This window comes from Gopherus flavomarginatus, chromosome 4 (assembly GCF_025201925.1).
Source record: "Gopherus flavomarginatus isolate rGopFla2 chromosome 4, rGopFla2.mat.asm, whole genome shotgun sequence".
In the NCBI taxonomy this organism is placed as follows: Eukaryota; Metazoa; Chordata; order Testudines; family Testudinidae; genus Gopherus; species Gopherus flavomarginatus.
Window position 1 is genome coordinate 195,478,794 of NC_066620.1, and position 18,757 is coordinate 195,497,550.

Sequence of the window (18,757 nt, forward strand, 5' to 3'; positions counted from 1 at the left end):
GCCCCCATATCACACTGTAGTCGCAGTCAGGGTGACCGTTGGCACATACAGCATAGATCTTTCATCCCTTCATTTCTCAGCAGGCTCAATAGTTCTTTATTACTCTCAGACTCAAAATGTAACTGTATTTTAACCACAATGACTCAAACCATCATGAAACTGAAATGCAAATGAGGCCTGGCTCATTCAGTCATTTCTCCTTGCTCACCAACAGATGCCAGCAGAGAACTCTCTTCCCTAGGGAGCAGCTGTGTCAAACTGGCATTCTCAAGCAGCTCTGGCCTGCTCTTCTTTGTGCTCACCAACAGGTGTCAATAGTGAGCTCCCTACTCTATGGGGCTTCAGGCCAAAGGGCTTTCAGTAAGATGCTACTTGCACTGGTGTACCTTACCCTGGTAAGATACCACAGTAAGGTCCATTAGTATAGAGTGTCTACACTAAGGATTTGGCTGGTGCAAATTTTAAAAGTCTAAACAAGCCCTTAGAGATTTTTCCTATCCCAATGGTCATTTCTGATCTCAGCACACTTTATAGTGTTCTGGGGAAAATTCATTTGTTCCCCACAGCTTTACCATCTAGCCACAGAGAGAGAGAGATTTAACCCCTTCCCTGCCATTCTATATTGACAGGTTCTTCACACCCCTAAACAGTACTACATTCGTCTTCTTTTATCAAGCAATATTTCAGCCATCTCCTCTGTTTTTTTATGATCAGTTACCCAGTTGTCCATAATTTAAAGGTGAATGTACAGTAACTGCTGACTGTAATAGTGCAACACAGCCTGTCTTTCATTTGTACTATGCAGTCGGTAGAAGCACTACATGTTCTTGGCAGCAAAAATAGCTAGAAACCTCAGGAATGTATGATTTCTAATTTCAACAGAGTGGTAGTTGATTATATGTATTAGCATAACTTAACTTTATCCATTATCCAAACTTAATATTATCCTTTGTTTAATATACTGATAGAAAAAAATGTACTCTCCTTTGTATGACTGTATTGTTTTCATTTGCTGAGGCCAAATTCAGGGCTGACATAAGCAGGCACAACTCAGTTGAACTGAATGAAGTAACACCCCTTTATGCCAGCAGTGAAATTTGGCCTAGGCAGCCATGCTAATTACAGTTTGTTTTTTGTCAATTATTCAACCTAAGTTTAACTTCTGTAGGCATGTAAAAAAAATCAACACAGAGTTAAATGGAAAACATGGGTAAGTTCCCTTACATCACCATGAGAGGGCCAGATGCCTTGTCAGAGGTAATGTATGACTGGAACTTTTGCTCACAAATATTAAGAGCCAGTTTCCACAAGGGGGCAAATGATAACCTAGGCCCCAGAGGTTGCACAGAGGAGATTATAAAAGCATACAAAACAAAACTGGCCTCTGAAGATGCCAGTAGATACTGAAAAGAAATTACCATTAGTTTACCAGACATTTCCCTTTGCTGTCTGCCCATTATCTCCATTAGTAGAGGACTCCACTAAGAGCTGTGGTTTCCTTACTTCTATGACCAAATGCCAATGTTCAAGATAAAGGAGACGTCGCTCTGAATAACATTCATGTACCTAAAGGTACTTTAAAATAGTTTAATAAATGGGTAGTTCCTGATAAAAGGCACAAATATGGTACCAGTCAAGGACTCTGACACATGCATTGCATGGTTGTGGTGTAGAGAAGCCATCAAGTTGAGAAAGTTGTTTCTGCTCCCTGTAGATGAGAATTGAGCTTTAACTCAAACAAACTGATTAGAGAAATCAAAAGCTGTAGTTAATACCCTGACGCTCTGAAAAGTGTCTTGAGATCTCTAATGACCACAGAGTGGTCAGGATCTTGGTTTTATATTTCAGTCAGTCAGGAACTCCTAGAAGTTCAGCTCAAGTACATCAAATCCAGGGAGGGTCAGTTCAATCCATCAAGTACGCACAAAGAACGATCAGGACCTAAAGGGAATTTAGAGGATAAAGTGAATTTAGTTTCAGGGAAAACAAAGGGGCAAACTGCCAATACGAGTTCTGGTTTTGAAGGAGTGGTCAAAAGAACATCTGGCCTTTAGATTGTAGGGAGAAGTTGGGCAGGTGGGTCCCTTCATTCTCCCCCCAGCTATGTCTTAACTGTTCCCAAGGAAGAGGAGAATGGCAAGCAGTTTTTAAGAGAGAGTAAGCTGGAAACGTTAACCAAGCAAGCAGAAAATGTTCACCAAGCAAGCACTTCGATTTTGGCCATTCTGAGGAAGCAGGTTTGGCAGTTGTACAGTCGAAACTAGAAAGGAGGTTCCGACTGCTCTTCCACGTATTTTGCACTAGGATGTGGGGAGGAGGACATGAACTAGGTGATCCATGGATGTTTGGATGCAATTACAGTACCAATACCAACCTCCCTTCAATGGAGAGCAATCTGCTTTGCAAGTGGGTCAGCTATCTTCATGCCCTGCAGTTAAGGTTATGGATTATTAGTTCAGGATTCATGAATCTTCAAAGATGATAGAACTGCTAATAGAAATGAGAATGATAGAAGTATCACCTGTGTGTGACCAGCTAAAAAAATGGGCAATGGGACACTGCTTTCCATTAAAACGGCAGTACTGGCACATGGAAACCATTAGGAAAAAGGTAGAGATGGTTCCACACAGTTTTTTAAAGGAGTCTCTTTACTGGAGAAAAGAGATCATAGTGAAATGGTGTTTTCCAGTGAGACCTAAATTATATTTCCTGTAATGGCAAATGAAGGTGAGCCATAGGTTGGTGTGGGGCATTTTTTTGGGGGGTAGGGGTGGGGAGAGAAGTGGGGCAGGTTTACTACTCTGTTAAGAGACAGGCTTTTTATCAGCTCCTGGAAAATTGAAAAAGTTATTGATTTAACATTTTAAGGCAAAAATTACAGAGTTAGCTAGGAAGATTAGGGAAATTAGAAAAGAAAACAGAATGAGGAGTAAAAGATCTTAAGTGAACTCTACCAACCAGAAAAACTATGGAAAAGAGTTTATAATATAGTAATTTACAAGCCTTCTGGTAGTACTGGATCACCAAAGGACATCTGTGTAACATTTTCATCAGCCTGACAACAGAGCCAATATCAACATTTGTCCACAGGAACCAACCTAAATATTTAAAGGTGAACTGCACAGCTAAAATGAAAATACAGTTAATCCCACAAATATGCACTGAATGGCCCCACTAACCAGGTTGTTAGAGGGAATTCATCATAGAAATAAGTTGTAGCTAATATTTATCATGACTTTTTTTTCCTTCTGTGAAATCTTTCTGAGATCTCCTATTTCACTGAAGATATCAAAGAAAGCAGGATTCTGTAGTGCAAAGATATCAAGTCTTGTTGTAATACATGCAGTGAGTGTGGTCACAGAATAACGCACCCTCGTGACATTGTCAGCAAACCAGGAGACTTTTTTTTTAAAAAAAAAAAAAGGAGAACAAGATGGCAGCTTCCAGAAAATGTACTGGTTCATTAAAACACCACCACCCAGCAGACACATGCATTCTGCCCTCCTCCTCCCCCACCCCCCCAAAAAAGGGGCTTGATTTTGTTCCATTATTTTTCAACAGGGAAGTGGATTACAGACTTCTTGCATAAGATTTTGTATACCATGTATTCAGTGTAACAATGTGGCATTTTGGTGTCTCAGTTTCTACCAGCAGTTATGTTATCATTAAATTTTCTTTATTTAAAGCTAGAAGGGGTTCTTCAAATAAGGTATTTGTTACAGGGAAATTACAAGAAAAGCCTGACAACTCTTTGTTACAAGCATCAAAATGGTTTAAAAGTGGGATTTCATAGTCACTTGAAATAGACCCCTGTGATTAGATTCTTGCATTTATAGGTACTTTTTAGACTTGCATTATTCTTATGGCTATAAAGCTCCCTACAAACGTTTCCCTCTGTATTCCGGCAGTAGCATCCAGCTGATGGCACACGCAACAACTGCCACATAGTATGCACTCAGTCCAGCTAGCATTACGTCTTCCTCCTCCCTGCAAAAGAGTGGAAACAGAGAGAAATAAAGATGCACCACACACACTGGTTCAGACCGTTTTGAATACTAAAGACACAGGGTTATATGTATAGGAGACTGAAAGCTTATTCCAAAGCCCAGTGAAGTAAGTAGGAATTGCTACACTGATTTCAATGGGGTTTGGATCAGACCTAAAGTTAGAGGTGTGGTTCTCTATCAATACACTAAGCAACTTTGGTGTACCCCTACCAAAACTGAAGAGAAAAACCTCACACCAAGGGAGACTATGGTTATAGCTGTGTTGTAAAAGATTGGACCCGGAATTCTATAATAGCAGCAGGGAACAAAAAAATCTTACCTAATCTTACACCTCTTTCTACAATATAGCTTCCATCATTGCTACCACTGGTGGCGCTGCATCTGATTTTTAACATCAAGCGTAGATAAGAACTAAAGAAATATAGCTGACTGAGAATTAGATCTGTGTGAAACTTCATAACAAAACTTGAAACCAAGCAGAACCTCCCTGGATTTCATTAAAACCTGAAACTTTGGCCAGGCTTGCCAGAACGCTAGCGCTAGTCAGTCAAACTTTGGCAAACTGGGCCATGATTTGAGGGAAGCTGGGCAGAATGATGGTTTTGGGTGGAAAATTTGTGAAACCTCACTTATTTGGTGCTAAATCAAGGCAGAAGTTGGTTGTTTCAACTGAGTTTTACTAATCATTTTTTTTTATTCATTTGGAATTGAAATGCAATTGAAACTCTAAGGATGTTACCTGACACCAAAAGAAAGATTCACACGAATCTCTGTGAAATGAAATATTCAAAAGCATCTAAATGACTTAGAAGCCTACAGCTCAGAAAATGTTGACCACAAAAATTGTTTCCATCCAAGTTTTCCATGGAAAATATGTATTTTCTGACCACCTCTATAGTAGGAACACTACTTACACTTCATTTCACTGAATCACAACACAATAGACTATTAGCTACCTCAAAGCTTCCCATCAAATCCCATTCCTGTTCCTTGGCTTGGCCTTGGTCCTGCATTCGATGGTGCATCTCCAGAAAGTTTGTTTCTTCAACCCATTACTTCCCAGAGCTAGTCATTAACCAAGCTCAGTCTCAAAAACACTATTTAAAATGTAATGTCACAAAAGACAATATTGATCTCACTCATATGACACTACTCATTCTAAGGCCAGGGATGTTATTTGCTATAGTGCAGGGTGGGCAGTTGCCCCCTCTCCTCCATACCTTGGTTTGCCCCCGCTCCAACTTTTCATAGCTCCTCCTCGCCAGCCAGGACTGTAGTGTCTCCTTTGGGCCTGTGGGGACAGCTTGGAGGCAGGCTAGTCTGGGATTCCTAATCACCACATTGTCAGCACTGACCCTTCTCTCCACTGGCCAGATCAGAAGCAACAGTTGAGCCCTGGGCTTCAGCTGAGCGTGGAACAAGACAGGCCTCAATTCCTGCCCCAAGTCTGGTAACTGGGGAGACACATACCCCTCGGCCTGCTGGCCCCCTTCACTCTCCGGTATAGGACCAGCACATCACCTCCCCACCCTGCTGCAGGATGGGACTAGCCTGCTAACCTGTCACAAGCAGCTGCGGCCTCAGCGGGACAGCAGAAGCAGGGATGATGACATTACTTTGCTCCTCCCATCACCTAAGCATTTTCCAAAACTTTTCTGTCTCAGACTCATGTATTTATCAGCCAAATCAGAATTAAAGGGGAAGGCTACCCCTACCTTCTCCCCTCCAGCTGGCTTGATCCATGATCATAAGAAAAGTCTTTGGGAAATGAAACCCAAGAGCACCTACTGACAAAGAGCTTGGTGACAAGCCTAGATGTAACCAGAGCAACGGCAGGAGCAGCCATCTAGGAAAAGGTTGACACTTGCTCTGCATACCAGACAAAACTAAGAGTTTGCAGATGTTTACATATAGAGCAGCGATGTTCTAGTCCACACTCTCATAATTCAAGCCACAAAAATTCTCTAAATAACCATAAAAAAAGAGAACCTGAGTATTTAGGAAGCTGAAGTTAGAACCGTGGAGCAACTGATTTAACCTGTGCCCTACTTAATCTGAGATTTTATTCCTGCTCAACAGCACTACTAAAAGGGAATAAAGTATTGCAGAGAAAAAGGCAATATCTTTAATCTTCTGTAGCATCACTGCACAGGACAGCATTGATTGTCAAAGACTAGCAAAACTGCACAAAGTCTTGGCCCTAAAAATCAGGTATGCTCCAAACAGCATTAAAATAAGGGAATTCCAAGGCTCATCTTCAGATTGGATCCCATCCACTTTTTTTTCCTGGAGAACAAACATATTTAGCTCCACTGCAATGTTACTTTTTGGAGAGTGAAGAAAGAAAGAAAGAAAGAAAGAAAGAAAGAAAGAAAGAAAGAAAAGAAAGAAAGAAAGAAAGAAAGAAAGAAAGAAAGAAAGAAAGAAAGAAAGAAAGAAAGACTCCTACTTAGTTTTATGAAGCCTAACGCATAATAGTGTACATGATCAAAATGTGGCGTGTGTGTGTGTTTGTGTTTATAACCATGTACATATCCCCAGTGATATGTGTGAGTCAAACAGTGAACTGCAGTGAGTCACAGGAATGAATCTCAGGCACATCAGGTAGGGTTACAGTCCAATACCCCTCTCCAAATCCAGCTAGTTAAGTTCCATTATGCAACTTTATCCATTATAAAAGTGTTGTTCAAAGAAACTCTGTGGCCAAGCAGGTGTAGAAATTACACCACCACTTGCCTTGTGAGTTCTCAAATCTAAGCCTTGGATTCACTGTATCTGACAATTAAGCCAATATGAAAACTGTTCACTGCAGACTACCTGCTGTGCATTTTGTTTAAACTTGCTCAAGTAATCAGTAACTTCTTTGATGCTAATTAGAATAAAGGGAAGCATTAACAGTGGCTAGGGAGAAAAATATCATCTTCAAACAATTTTTCCTTTCTCTGACAGCTAGAAAATCCCTCACCCAATTTGCTGGGTGGGAAGAGGGGAAACCTGCTCAAAACTGGCAGGTTTCAATACTTTGGAACACTGTGTTGTTTATGCTTGGAAGGTGGTGGAACAGCACCAAGCTATGAAAACATACATTGGCCCAATCAGGACTGGTAACTCAAGAAGCCAGATATTTCTTTCAGAGCTACACACGTTTTAGTTAAAATTTGCCAACTCTCTTGAACAGGCTATTGTGGAAGCCAGTGGTGACAATGCATGTATAAAGTTCTGCACTGCTTCTTACAAAGTTGATGAACTTTTGGCTGGAAAAATAATGATTTGTGAATTGAAAGGAAAGGAGGCAAGAGGACATTCTGGAGAAATGTCCAGTTGAACAGAAGTACTATAGAGAAAAAAGGGTTCCTGAGGAAAATCTTTCTCTAGTGACAAGTTCTCACACTGGAATTACCTTACTTGAGATGAAAGATCTTCAGATGATGGTATTTTACCATCAACAGAACTTAAATAGGACCTTCTCCCATGGAGATTTTCTAAAGGACACTCCTCTTAGTATTTCCCAATGGCTCCTTCTTCCTAGAAAAAACAAATGATAGAGCATCAGCAAATTTTGAATAGTTCAACCCAGCACTCCCATTAGCGGAGGCATTACCCTCCATAAAAGAGAGTGTTTGAAAAGCAACAATGTCCTCTTTAGATTTTTTTTTCATTCTCTCTCTCTCTTTCTTTTTTCAAAATGCAGCACTGAAAGATGAGACATTCTGCAGCGGATAGCTGACTGGAAGTAGAGTTCTCAGCTTTTTGGAAACCTAACCAAAAATGATAGAAATAAAAAGAGAAGGGAAATGCAGTCTAAGCTTTGCATGAGGCCTTGTGTGGGCTTCTTTGTGAATTTTACCCTAAGTAGAAAAAAAACCTAGTAACATAGCACCAAAAAACCTCTTGCTGTTCTCCTCCTTCGCTGTCCAACTAATCAACATGCAGACTCTTTAAAGAAAGAATTGCTCTTGATAGAATTATTAGGGAGATATCTGCAGTTCTGTGTGTTGGTCTTATTTAAAAATTTACAGCTTGTAAGAAAAGACTCAAGTTCAGAGGGCCCACACACAGGGCCAGCGCAACCCATTAGGAGACTTAGGTGGTTGCCTAGGGTGCTAACATTTGGGGGGCGGCGACCGTGGCGGCCGGATCTTCCACTGCCTCTGTCGGGGGCGACACTTTGGGGGCAGGACATTCCACCGCCTAAGGTGATAAAAAAGCTGGCGGTGCTCCTGCCCACACAGACCCTAGGCACAACTTAAATCCTATGTAAGCTCTTAGAGTGAAATTCACCTCCTTACAGATGGCCAATACAAGCCTCAGCATATCAGTAGCATTATTTGTGCCCCTCCACCTGTCTGGTGTCTCTTGTCTTATACTTAGATTGAAAACTCTTTGGGCCACCGATCATCTTTTTGTTCTCTGTTTGTACAGCAACTAGCACAGTGGGGTCCTGGCATATGATCAGGGCTCCTAGGCACTATGATACTACAAATAATAAAGTGATGCATTGGTCTTGTGCTGGTCTACTGCACAGAGGTGAATATCACCCTGAATCTGGGTTTTAGGTGTGCCTTATTTATGACTTGTATTGCGATAGCACTCAGTCCTGGACCAGGACCCTACTGTGTTTGATGTAATGGGTCAAACCTTGATCACTTTAACTCATGGCAATAATTCTAATAATTACTAATTTACTGAGAAGAGGAAGGACAGCAGGGTTTGGCCCATTCTGATGTGTGTTTTCTTTAGTACCAGTACTGTAGTTCTGATGAGGCGTTTTTGTATTATTTACAATTAATGTATTGTGAATGCAGCACCACAAACAGTCTTGGCACTACAGACATACAAAAGACAATAGTCATGCCTTAAACAGCTTACAGATAAGTTAATACCTTAATAAATAATTACAGTCCAAAGAGAGGTCATGATCAGCGTATTACAGGGAATTACATGCTATACATAACTGAATGGAGACTATGGGTGGGATTTTCTAATGCACACAGAATTGGCCTAACTCTGCTCCCATTAATGTCAGCATAAGTCTTTCATTGACTTTAGTGGAAGCAGAGTTAGATCACTTCTGAATGGGTCCAAAAATCCCATCTTCCATATCCAGAGATGAACAATAATTCAAGAACTTCATCCCTGGGTCAAAATGATGGTGCTATCACATAGAAGCAATATACTATGTGTAGGTTCTGGAAATATAGTGCATTTCTATAACTGCTAAAGCCATAACAGCTGGAATGCCATCTTGGAGAGGCTCCAGGTGATTTCCACGAGGAGCACTTTGTAAAAGTTGTTACTTTTCTAGGCATTTCAAAATTTTGTAAGTAGAATATGTTCCCAGGCCCTCATAGGAGCAAAGATTGGATTATAAAGTGCTAAATGTTTTTTACAACTGTATAAGCAATGATACTAGATGGATAACTATTCAGGGGAAATTATTTTTACAGACAATTTGAATGGATTTGTTCCAGCCCTCAATTAGTTTCATATTTCAAGAATCCAGAAATGTAGAACAATTTCTCCTGTGTTTGTCCCCTTCGTGGAAGTCAGGGAACCCAGCCTGGGGAAGCCTCTGTTCATTCTTCATATTTCTTACTGTACGAGGCCCTAATTTTCAAAAGCTTGGAGCAGCAGCAAATAGCCATCTGGGTGCCCATCTGGGGCAGCAAGTGAAAGTCAAGCCCTGAGGGGATTTCCAAAACTGCTGTTCAGTCATTTATTCCCAAGTGTTCTGAGAGCCCAGTACCTTGAGAGCCTTGAGCACTTCCAGAGGGTGAGGCAGGAACATGGCCCAGCAAATGGGCACCTAAAAATCCCTCTCAGGGGACTAAGGCAAGATAATGCAAGATAAGGCAGCTTACTGATGCTACAGAGACAGTATGTTACCCAAAAGTATTGTTCCTAGCTGTGAAGGTTAGATATCCAGAACAGGGAGCAAGGGAAACCTAATGTGACATGAATTGATGCCATCATTACAGAAATTACTCCCCTCCTCAAGGAAGAGCAGCTGGGCAAGTGTTTATGAACTGTCTCTGCCAACACAAAGCAGAGACTGTTGCTACTTTTGTCAACTGAGTAAATGGCGCCTTTGGAAATGCCATCATGTAGAAGTCAAATAGAAAGAATTGTTCCACTGGACAACATGTTCAGTTACACAAAATATAATACTGGAAGCATGAAATATAGAAGTAGTAAAGAAAATGTAAGCATTCCTTTCCACATAAAAGACGTCAAAAATATTCTATTTTAATATGCTACATTGTAAATGCACTGTTAAAATAGGTCTTACTTAAAGCAACAGAACTTTTGACTCATCAGTAAAAGCTAGAAATCATTTGGATTGTAGGTCCTACCCCCAAATAAATAGCATTTACAATTCTGTAGGTAATAAAAACATGTTGATTTAATTATTTCCCTCCCATTGTTTTTGAAAAATTTACACAAAATAAAATTTCCTGACCATAAATCAACAAGGGAGTCCTGTATTTTTCTTTCACATTTGCTTGTCTTGTCTAGTAGCATCAAACCCATGCTAGAACCTCACTGTTAGAACATTGCTAGAACCTGAGGAAATAAAAAAATGGATGAATTTTTTTTCAATGGACTTCAACTCAGCTTTAAAAAATGAATATTTTTTGTGTCTATAATTTTAGAAATGCAACGCAAATAGTACCAGTTAGCCATCAAACTGCTTGTTCCTGAAAAACTGTGGGTGAAGTTCTAGAAGCTGTTTAATAAAACAAGAACACTTTTGTGCCTTTTGAGTATGAAAGACTGAAAGAGTGGCTTCCCTAAGCCCACATAGTAGAGTTTTATCAGGATCCAGTGGGAAAGAGAACCTCGTGTTGTCAAAAGGATTTTTGGCAATGTTTATTTTCCATCTAAAAATGGCAAGGCAGCTCAGCAAAGGTGATTACAACTGAATACTTTAAGAGAAACAACATCAGAAATAAAAATTGCTCAGCTGAGTTGAGCCAAGTTATTGAGTGATCACTCACAAGTGTTTCACAAATGACTACACTGAAAGACTGTCCAGTGGTAGAGTGTGCCAGATGCCTCCTATAAGATGCTGAGCACCCACAACTCCTATGGCATTCATGCGAATTTAGGTCACTTAGCATCTCATCCTGATCAGGCAAACGATATCCCACATCTAATTTCTATGTGAATTGTCTAAACTATAAATTCAATGTTAAGCACAACAATCATTTTATCTACATTGTCATTCTTGTGCCAGAAAAAAGAGCTTTAACTTTGAGTTGGGTGTCTTACCCTCATTCCTGTACATTAATGCTCACTGTGCTATGTCAGTCTGGTCAACAGACAAAGGGAAAGAAATGGGGCAAAGATAAAGGAAGACGGAAATATTTCAAGACTAACCCATGTAGTGTAAATCAGCTTTTGTAACTTCTCTGGGTCACACGAAAACCTCACGCTCACATTTAATTTGCCCATCCTGAAGTATTTTTCCTAGTAATGCCAAATACTATAATGCTCTCTGTCAGTGATTTGAAATTATTGTATGAGCTACATTTCGGGTACACTATTGTTAATGAAATGCACACAAGATGATGAACAACTTCCTTTTCCTGCTGGAGCCCAGCTGCAACCAGGCTCTGTATCCTTGATGCTGTAAATCAGGCCTTTGTACTCTGGGAGGATTCAATCAGCTGCAGGTGTGGGCCCGCCAAGGCCCATCTGGGATTAGGTAGCAGCATTTGATATGAGATCCCAAACAGCACCAGCAATCCACACACCACATGTGGCCAGTCTTTAGAGAAAGCAAAGGAAAAACGCTGATGAAATGTGGCACAGGACCATGGAATGCAATTTCAAACTTCCACATCTGCAGGAAAGAGAGAATGAAAGTTCCTAATTTTACAATGATGATGTCATTGAGAATACACAATGGTGGAAATGATGTGCCAAGGTTTTCATAGATTTAACCATTTAGGATGCTGCTAACTGAGAGTTGAGACTTGTTTGTGACATTGCAGTTCTAAATGCAACACAAGAGCAGTTGCCATCCCTCAAATGTTGTGTGTATGTATACACACGTCCACACAAGACTTACACCTATCAAGCTGAGGTTTTGTAAAAATTCACTAACTGAAAACATTGCTACATCTATTTCAATGCATATTCCTAAAAAAAAAAAAAAAAAGAGATGTAATTTGGACAAAGCAGTACCTCACACTCAATAAGGAAAAAGCATTTAAACTCAACAAGAAAAGAATATGAAGAGTTGTTCTGCTTTCGCCTTCCCCCTCCCTGTAGTGTTAAGAGCTGTGAAGAATTTGCTTCTTTACATTTGTCCATGGTATTTAGGGATGAAGAAATATTAAAACAGTCTGGTTTTGTTATTACTGTAAGTATAAAATACATTGAAAAGAGCATGCACTCGATTTTTTTTAATCTGTTTTCCATTAGCTTATCTTGATAGCTGAAGTTAATCATTATTTTTGACCATATATGATTTAGATATGTCATTAATTCATGTACAATCCATCTGAATAATGATTGTGGTTTTCTGCTTTACAAATTCATCTACTTCACTGAGAAACCAAGAGAGTCAAATTCCATGCAACATCTGGATTCCATTTTCTGTAATTGCTATTTTTAGAGTTATAATCATGTGTTATTGTAAGGACCACAGTGTCAATCACTCAGCTAATGGGGAAAATTCAATGCCTAAATACCTGGGAGAACAAGAAGCTGACTGAAACAGGTGCATTTAGACACTTGGTTTTAAGTATAATTCTAGTCTCCCAATTTAAATAAATCATTTTAAGGAGAAACTATATTCTTTCCATTCCTTCTAGGAACCAAAAGTTTAATATAAGGGTGCCACACAATGTACCTGGTCTTGTGCCCAGTGGTTTCAGTAGGAGCAGGAGCAGATTTTATATATAAGCTCCAGTACCATGAACTTAATGCATCTGCTAATCTTATAGGTTAGCTTGTAGGAGCTATTGTATGAGGTAGCCCCCATTCATGAAGACTATTTACAGATTTTAGTAAAAGGAAAAGAGTAAACTTTAGCTCCTTCTTAAACAATAAGGTGTGAACACAGCTAATTCTCCACACCTATAAAGAAGGCACAGACCAAAACAGGATAGCTGTTCATGGGAAGAAATGCAACAATTCATATGTCCCAGAGAAATGTAAAAAAATAATTCCAACAAAACTGTACCGGTAACATCTGCAGTAATTAACAGCTTTTAACTTGTACTTTATATAGATATGGACTACCGTAAAATATTCAGCAAGTACTATGAGCACTTAGTCACAGGATACGCTGGCATACAGAATTTCACCCAGAGGGCTCTACTAATAAACAAATCTGTTCTTCTTTGCCCACTTTCATTTTTAAGCTATATGTTCATACAAACTTTCAAGGCAACCAAATGATGATGAGTAATATGATGTTGAGCACTATGCTAACAAATTCTGGACAGCAAAATCTCAGAACAAATTATACATATCACGTATCTCTGCCTTTTCAGAAATAGAGAGCTGATGATTCTTAGGAAGTTCACCTTGAGGTCCTTCTTAACAGGGCCCGTAAAAGGAGAATCTCAGATTTTTCTTAAAAAGTAGAAATTTCTACCCCGCCTCCTAGTGAGTATAGCCTTGAAAACAAACCAGTGTAAACCAGTTGCTTGGGATGAAAAGAACAGGCCACTGGTTTTTACTACTGCAGTAGAAGACTGGTAGGGGAATTCCTAAAGATACACACAGACATACACACTTAATGTCAGTTAAGTGCACCTCAAATTTCAGTTTCCTTACCCTCCCCAAACTCCTCAGGCCGGCCTTACACATAATGGTGTGATCATGTGGATAGGAATAAATTACATTTAGGGAAGTGGCATTAGGAATTGGAATTCTTTTCACGGCAGGATCTAAAATGCTAAGGCTGGCTCTGCTCATTAACTTTTTCATCCCCCACTGAAGCTGGGACTGAGATGGTCGTTGTTCACTCAAGCAGCTGCCAAGCCAAAAGTTGTGCCTCCTTTTGCCATGGTTGCTGCAATAGGTACACCCTCTCTTGTCTCTCCTGCCAGTGCAGAATTTAAATATTACATTTTCTCTGGTACAGTCTCACAAAGTAATTGTGTGTGCATGTGTAGTGTGGTCAGATCCTTTTCCACCATTGATGACTGCCTTTGTGCCAGGATAAGAACATAGCTGCCTTTACTCCTCTGTCATTTTATATCATTGACACAAAATAATTATGTGTGTGAGGGTTTGTGTGTGTGGATTTGTGTGCAGGGTGTCTCCACAGGGAATTAAATGAGCTAAACAAGGCTATCTGCCAAAGTTGTGTCATGGGAAGGTTCTTGAGAACCCTGTGCTGCTGCTGTGCCAACCACATCAAATGCCTTATATCATTTCGAATGCACACAGTCAAACTGGTCAGTTTACTCTGCTCAGAATACATTGAGGTGAAACTCAAGTATGTTTACGTCTGTAGACAATCAAAATGGCCAGAAAGGAACTAGTTTTAAATCTAAGTGCTGGATTCTTTTTAGTGTATTTGCCCATTTCTGTTATTTAGTCAGAAAAGTTAATAGGTAAATAGAAATATAACACTGTTATTAAAGTGATCATTGCATGGGAAAGAGCCCATCCAAAAGCCATGTTGCCAACTCTCACAATTTTCTCAAAAATCTAATGATATTTGGTGGTTTTTAAAGTTTCCATCCCTGGAGTCAGGTGATAACATGAAAATCTCAGATTTCGGATTTTTTTAAACATACATTTCTTGCTCTCATAGTTGCAGAGTCAAGCCTGAAAACCTGAGCTGAAAAGGCTCAAAAGCCAGATGGCAATTCAGAAGAACCCCAGATTTATTATTTTTTTTTAATTTCAATATGGGAGGCAGCAGCCTGACTCATAATTTTTGAATGGTTGGGGCTGGCAACACTGCTGAAATTACCTGAAGAAAGAAGCTCTAGGTACAGTACAATACATATTTCATTTGAAGTATTGTTTCCTACCCTCTTGAATGGATATTTAAAATATCAAGGGCCATAATTTCAAAGGGGTCTCATCAAGACTCATCCATTTGTGCCTTTAATATGCAATTACCTGCAGTTGCAAATCACATTAAAATGTCTAATTGCAGTTCCATAATTGGAGTGTGCAAAACTAGATAGGAATGGTGGACATAACTTTATTCTTCAAGTTTGCTAAATATATTTTGAAGGTGAATAAACTTCCCCTTGTAGAACCTAGACAGGTGGATCCACCTTCATTCCTAAATGAATTGTGTAAATCAACCCCTTATTCAGGAAGGGAATTAAGCTACTCAACTAGTCCCACCTATTCACATACTTAAAATTAGGCAAGTGCTTAATTCCTTTCCTGAGTCGGGGTTGATTTACTCAGTTCATTTAGGAATGAGAATGGGTCTGTCTGTCTCCTCTGTGTATTTGGAGGCTCAATATTCAACAGTAAGCCACAGAAGATCACCTTCCAGTCACTTGAACAGATAATTTCTACTCCTACATTATGCAAATTCTAATGCAACTTTCTGAAATCTATAGGCTCTTTAACTGACATGATTTTCATGTGTATAATCAAACAAATATCAAAGAAAAGCAGGTAACATTGATTGGATAAAATTAAACAAATGAAAAACTAGTCTGTGTAGCGGGAGCATGTGTGTGTGGGGGGGAATTCCGAATTATTATTAGCCCGTGGAATAGTTTCCCAAGGGAAGTGGTGGAAGCCCCACTGAGGAAACCACTGACAACAAGACAAAACAAACCTCTTAAGAACCAATACACTGTAGGGAGTGATTCTAGATGGGCAGTGGAATTAATGTGATGACCTCTTAGGTCATTTCCATATTCATTTTCTATGCGGCTATGTCAGGTAACGAATGTATAGACTCAGTGTAAAAAATAGCTAGCATAGGAGGATTTTAAAAGTAAACAAGTGGAACACAGTTTGAAATAGTCATGTTTTCCTTTCAGAGCAGGCCAATGTAAATATTATTTCACATGTTATCAAGTAATTTTAAAACTAAACATACTTACCCTAACAATGGTTATGATCGAAATTTAACAACGTCCTTTTGAAAATGCTCAGTACATAAAACTTAAAGGTAGCCTAAAGGTATAGATGACTAGAAGTTTGGAGTTGGGTGCTTCTTGCTCATTGGGGCGAAGGCGCTGTTGTTTAGTTTTAATATTACATTCAATTTATTTTATGCTCTCCCCTCAGTTTCAGAACAGTTTTCTCAATGTGTTACAAATGGTCATCGTTAGATTTCAGAGTTAGAAAATGTCCCCAAGTATAAGCAGTTCCAAGCAGCCACTATGGAAGCAGGTATAATTCCAGTTAAGTCCATAGCATTGCAACCACTTACACCAGGGCTGAATTTGGCTTAATAACTTATGTGTAAGATGCTGCCCATCCAATAGCAGTCTCTATCCCTTATTCCCACTTAAGTATTGTTAACCACTGGGCTACTAACATATTCTTCCAGTTTTGTGATCTATTTCTAGAGTAACATTATTGGTTTCACAATATCTTTACCATTTTTGTTACAATATTTACACTGTGGTCATATTTATCTTGTTTTGTTTCAACAGAGGAAGAGAATTTGCTAATGAAGGAATCATCACTTGAAGGGATATTGAAATGTATGAGCACCTCTTCTGGCAAGCTGCATGCCCATTGACTTCAGTGCTGAGGGTGATCAGCCCCTTGCAGCACCAGACCCTACATTCCAAAGTAGGAGAGCACATGGCTCTTGTGTTGTGATTCTTCCCCTTTCTTCTACTTTTACTTGTGTATTTGCCAGTTTCCCTCACTTCCCAGCTTTCGGAGTCAAATCACTAGCTTGGTTTATAAAAATAAAAATGTTTTTAGCTCTGTTGAGAAAACTTTGAAAATGCAAACTCTAATGGCTCAAAAACCAGAAGGCAAATAAAAACTCCAAATTATGGTTGTTGGGTTTTTTAAGTCCATGGTTTTTAAATCGACTTCATGATTTTTTGAGCCCTGGTACAATTTTTCAATGCGCGTGGTTGACAATACTGTGGTTCGTTCAAGTGAGTTAAAAGGCAGCAGTCTCTAGGGATGCGGAAAGATAGGTTTAATAGGAAGATTAAAATCTTGCCTTATTTCACAACATGTCAAAATGCAAGGAGAGCAATCAACAACCTAGGCCTGTTGAATGAAGGTTATCTAAGGGCCGCCTGCCTAGCATATCAAGGCAACAAGCCTCTAAAGCATTGCTGAGTGTGCTGATTTTTGCACTTATTTGCCTTCCATGGGGTTTTACTCCACTGCAAGCGTAACATATGCACCTGCATAATTGAAATCAATCCAACCGTAAGTGCTACTCATGCAAAAAAAAAAAAAGACACAAAACAAAACAAAAAAATGACAGAGAATTTCATAGGGCCGGCACTAGACCAGTAAAAATATCTGATGAACTTTGCCAGCTGTTGAAAACTGTCTGTGGGATCAGTTCCTTTGTTCTTCTCTAATAATAGTTTTAGTTTATGTTTCTTTTTTTCCTTCTTTTTCTTTTACTGTTACTGTTTTCATTTTGCTTTGATGTTGAAAACAGCCACAGCTGCATTACGAAAATAATTGTTCCCACTTTCATATACAAGTTCATGCACTTGGAGGCAAAATTCTGAATACACACTCTCGCACACACACAAACTTTGTGCATTATCTGATGGTGACCGTCTATGGCCAAACAAGAAAAATAGGACCTCTCTTGCTCTCAAAACAAAACAAAATATAAAAACAAAGAGTCCTCTGACCCATTTATAGTGGGATCTTTTAATAACAACTAACAATAACCTCTTGACATTTATATATTAGTGCATTCCCCTCGAAGGCTTTCAATTCCCTGTAAAAATATGAATTAATTATTGTATTTATTTATTCAAATTTTTATTTTGCTACCAGTGCTCTGGACACCCTTGACAGTCTCCTAAATTTATACTAATAAATAAACAGACTCATGAATTACCTCGGATCAAATCAACCGGCAACAACATAAATATAACAGAAATTAATCAACCTTCCTGCACATACTCTACTATGTCCCACAACCACTACTACCCAGCTCAACTCCTCACATGTAAAGGAGAAAAGGTAGCCCTCCCAGTGTGTTCTGAAGACTAACAAACTTGGGCAATTAAGACCATGGAAGCAGACAATGTCTTCTGAAGTCCTGGAAGCCCTAACAAAGAACACCCTCCCAGCTAGCCCTCATCCCTTGTTTAATTTAGCCTTATATCTATAGATGAGTGATATAGGTAGGTATTATTCCTATTGCTAAAAATGAGAAAAGTGAAGCACAGTGACAGGTTAAATGACTTATTCAAGGTGACACAGGAAGTCTGTTGCAGAGCTGGGAATTGAATCCAGGTCTTCTAAGTCCCAGCTCTGCATTTAACCACATGACCTTCCTTCCCTTGGACATGAAAAACAAGGACATTTTTTAATGAAAAAACATTTTCTTCCTTTGTGTGTCTTTTCATAGGATGCCTAAAATGGAGCATTCCTGTTGATTTTGACTCGACTTCCTGAATAGCCCCCATTATTATAACGGTGCTTAAAATAACAGAATAATTAGATCACGATTCCTAACCCCTGGAATATAGCTCAGCAAAATTAGCAGCAAACTGTACCATAGCAGGCCAGATTGTAGAACCCTTACTCTTGTTGGTCAGGATTTACCGAGGCAAGTAGTTCCATTGACTTGGTTGGGA

The 18,757-nt window shown here is 39.4% G+C and overlaps 1 protein-coding gene and 1 long non-coding RNA gene across 2 annotated transcripts in view; one reads left to right on the top strand and one right to left on the bottom strand.

Moving 5' to 3' along the window:
- Positions 1-18,757, top strand: part of LOC127049709 (uncharacterized) — a 1,018,748-nt gene that overhangs the window by 130,586 nt on the left and 869,405 nt on the right. The gene's annotated exons all lie outside the window — the stretch shown is intronic.
- On the bottom strand, positions 1,574-2,459 carry LOC127049825 (uncharacterized). Its single transcript, XR_007774082.1, has 2 exons — positions 2,375-2,459; positions 1,574-1,941 (listed from the first exon to the last, which is right to left on the bottom strand). It is a non-coding gene; the product is annotated as an uncharacterized LOC127049825 (long non-coding RNA).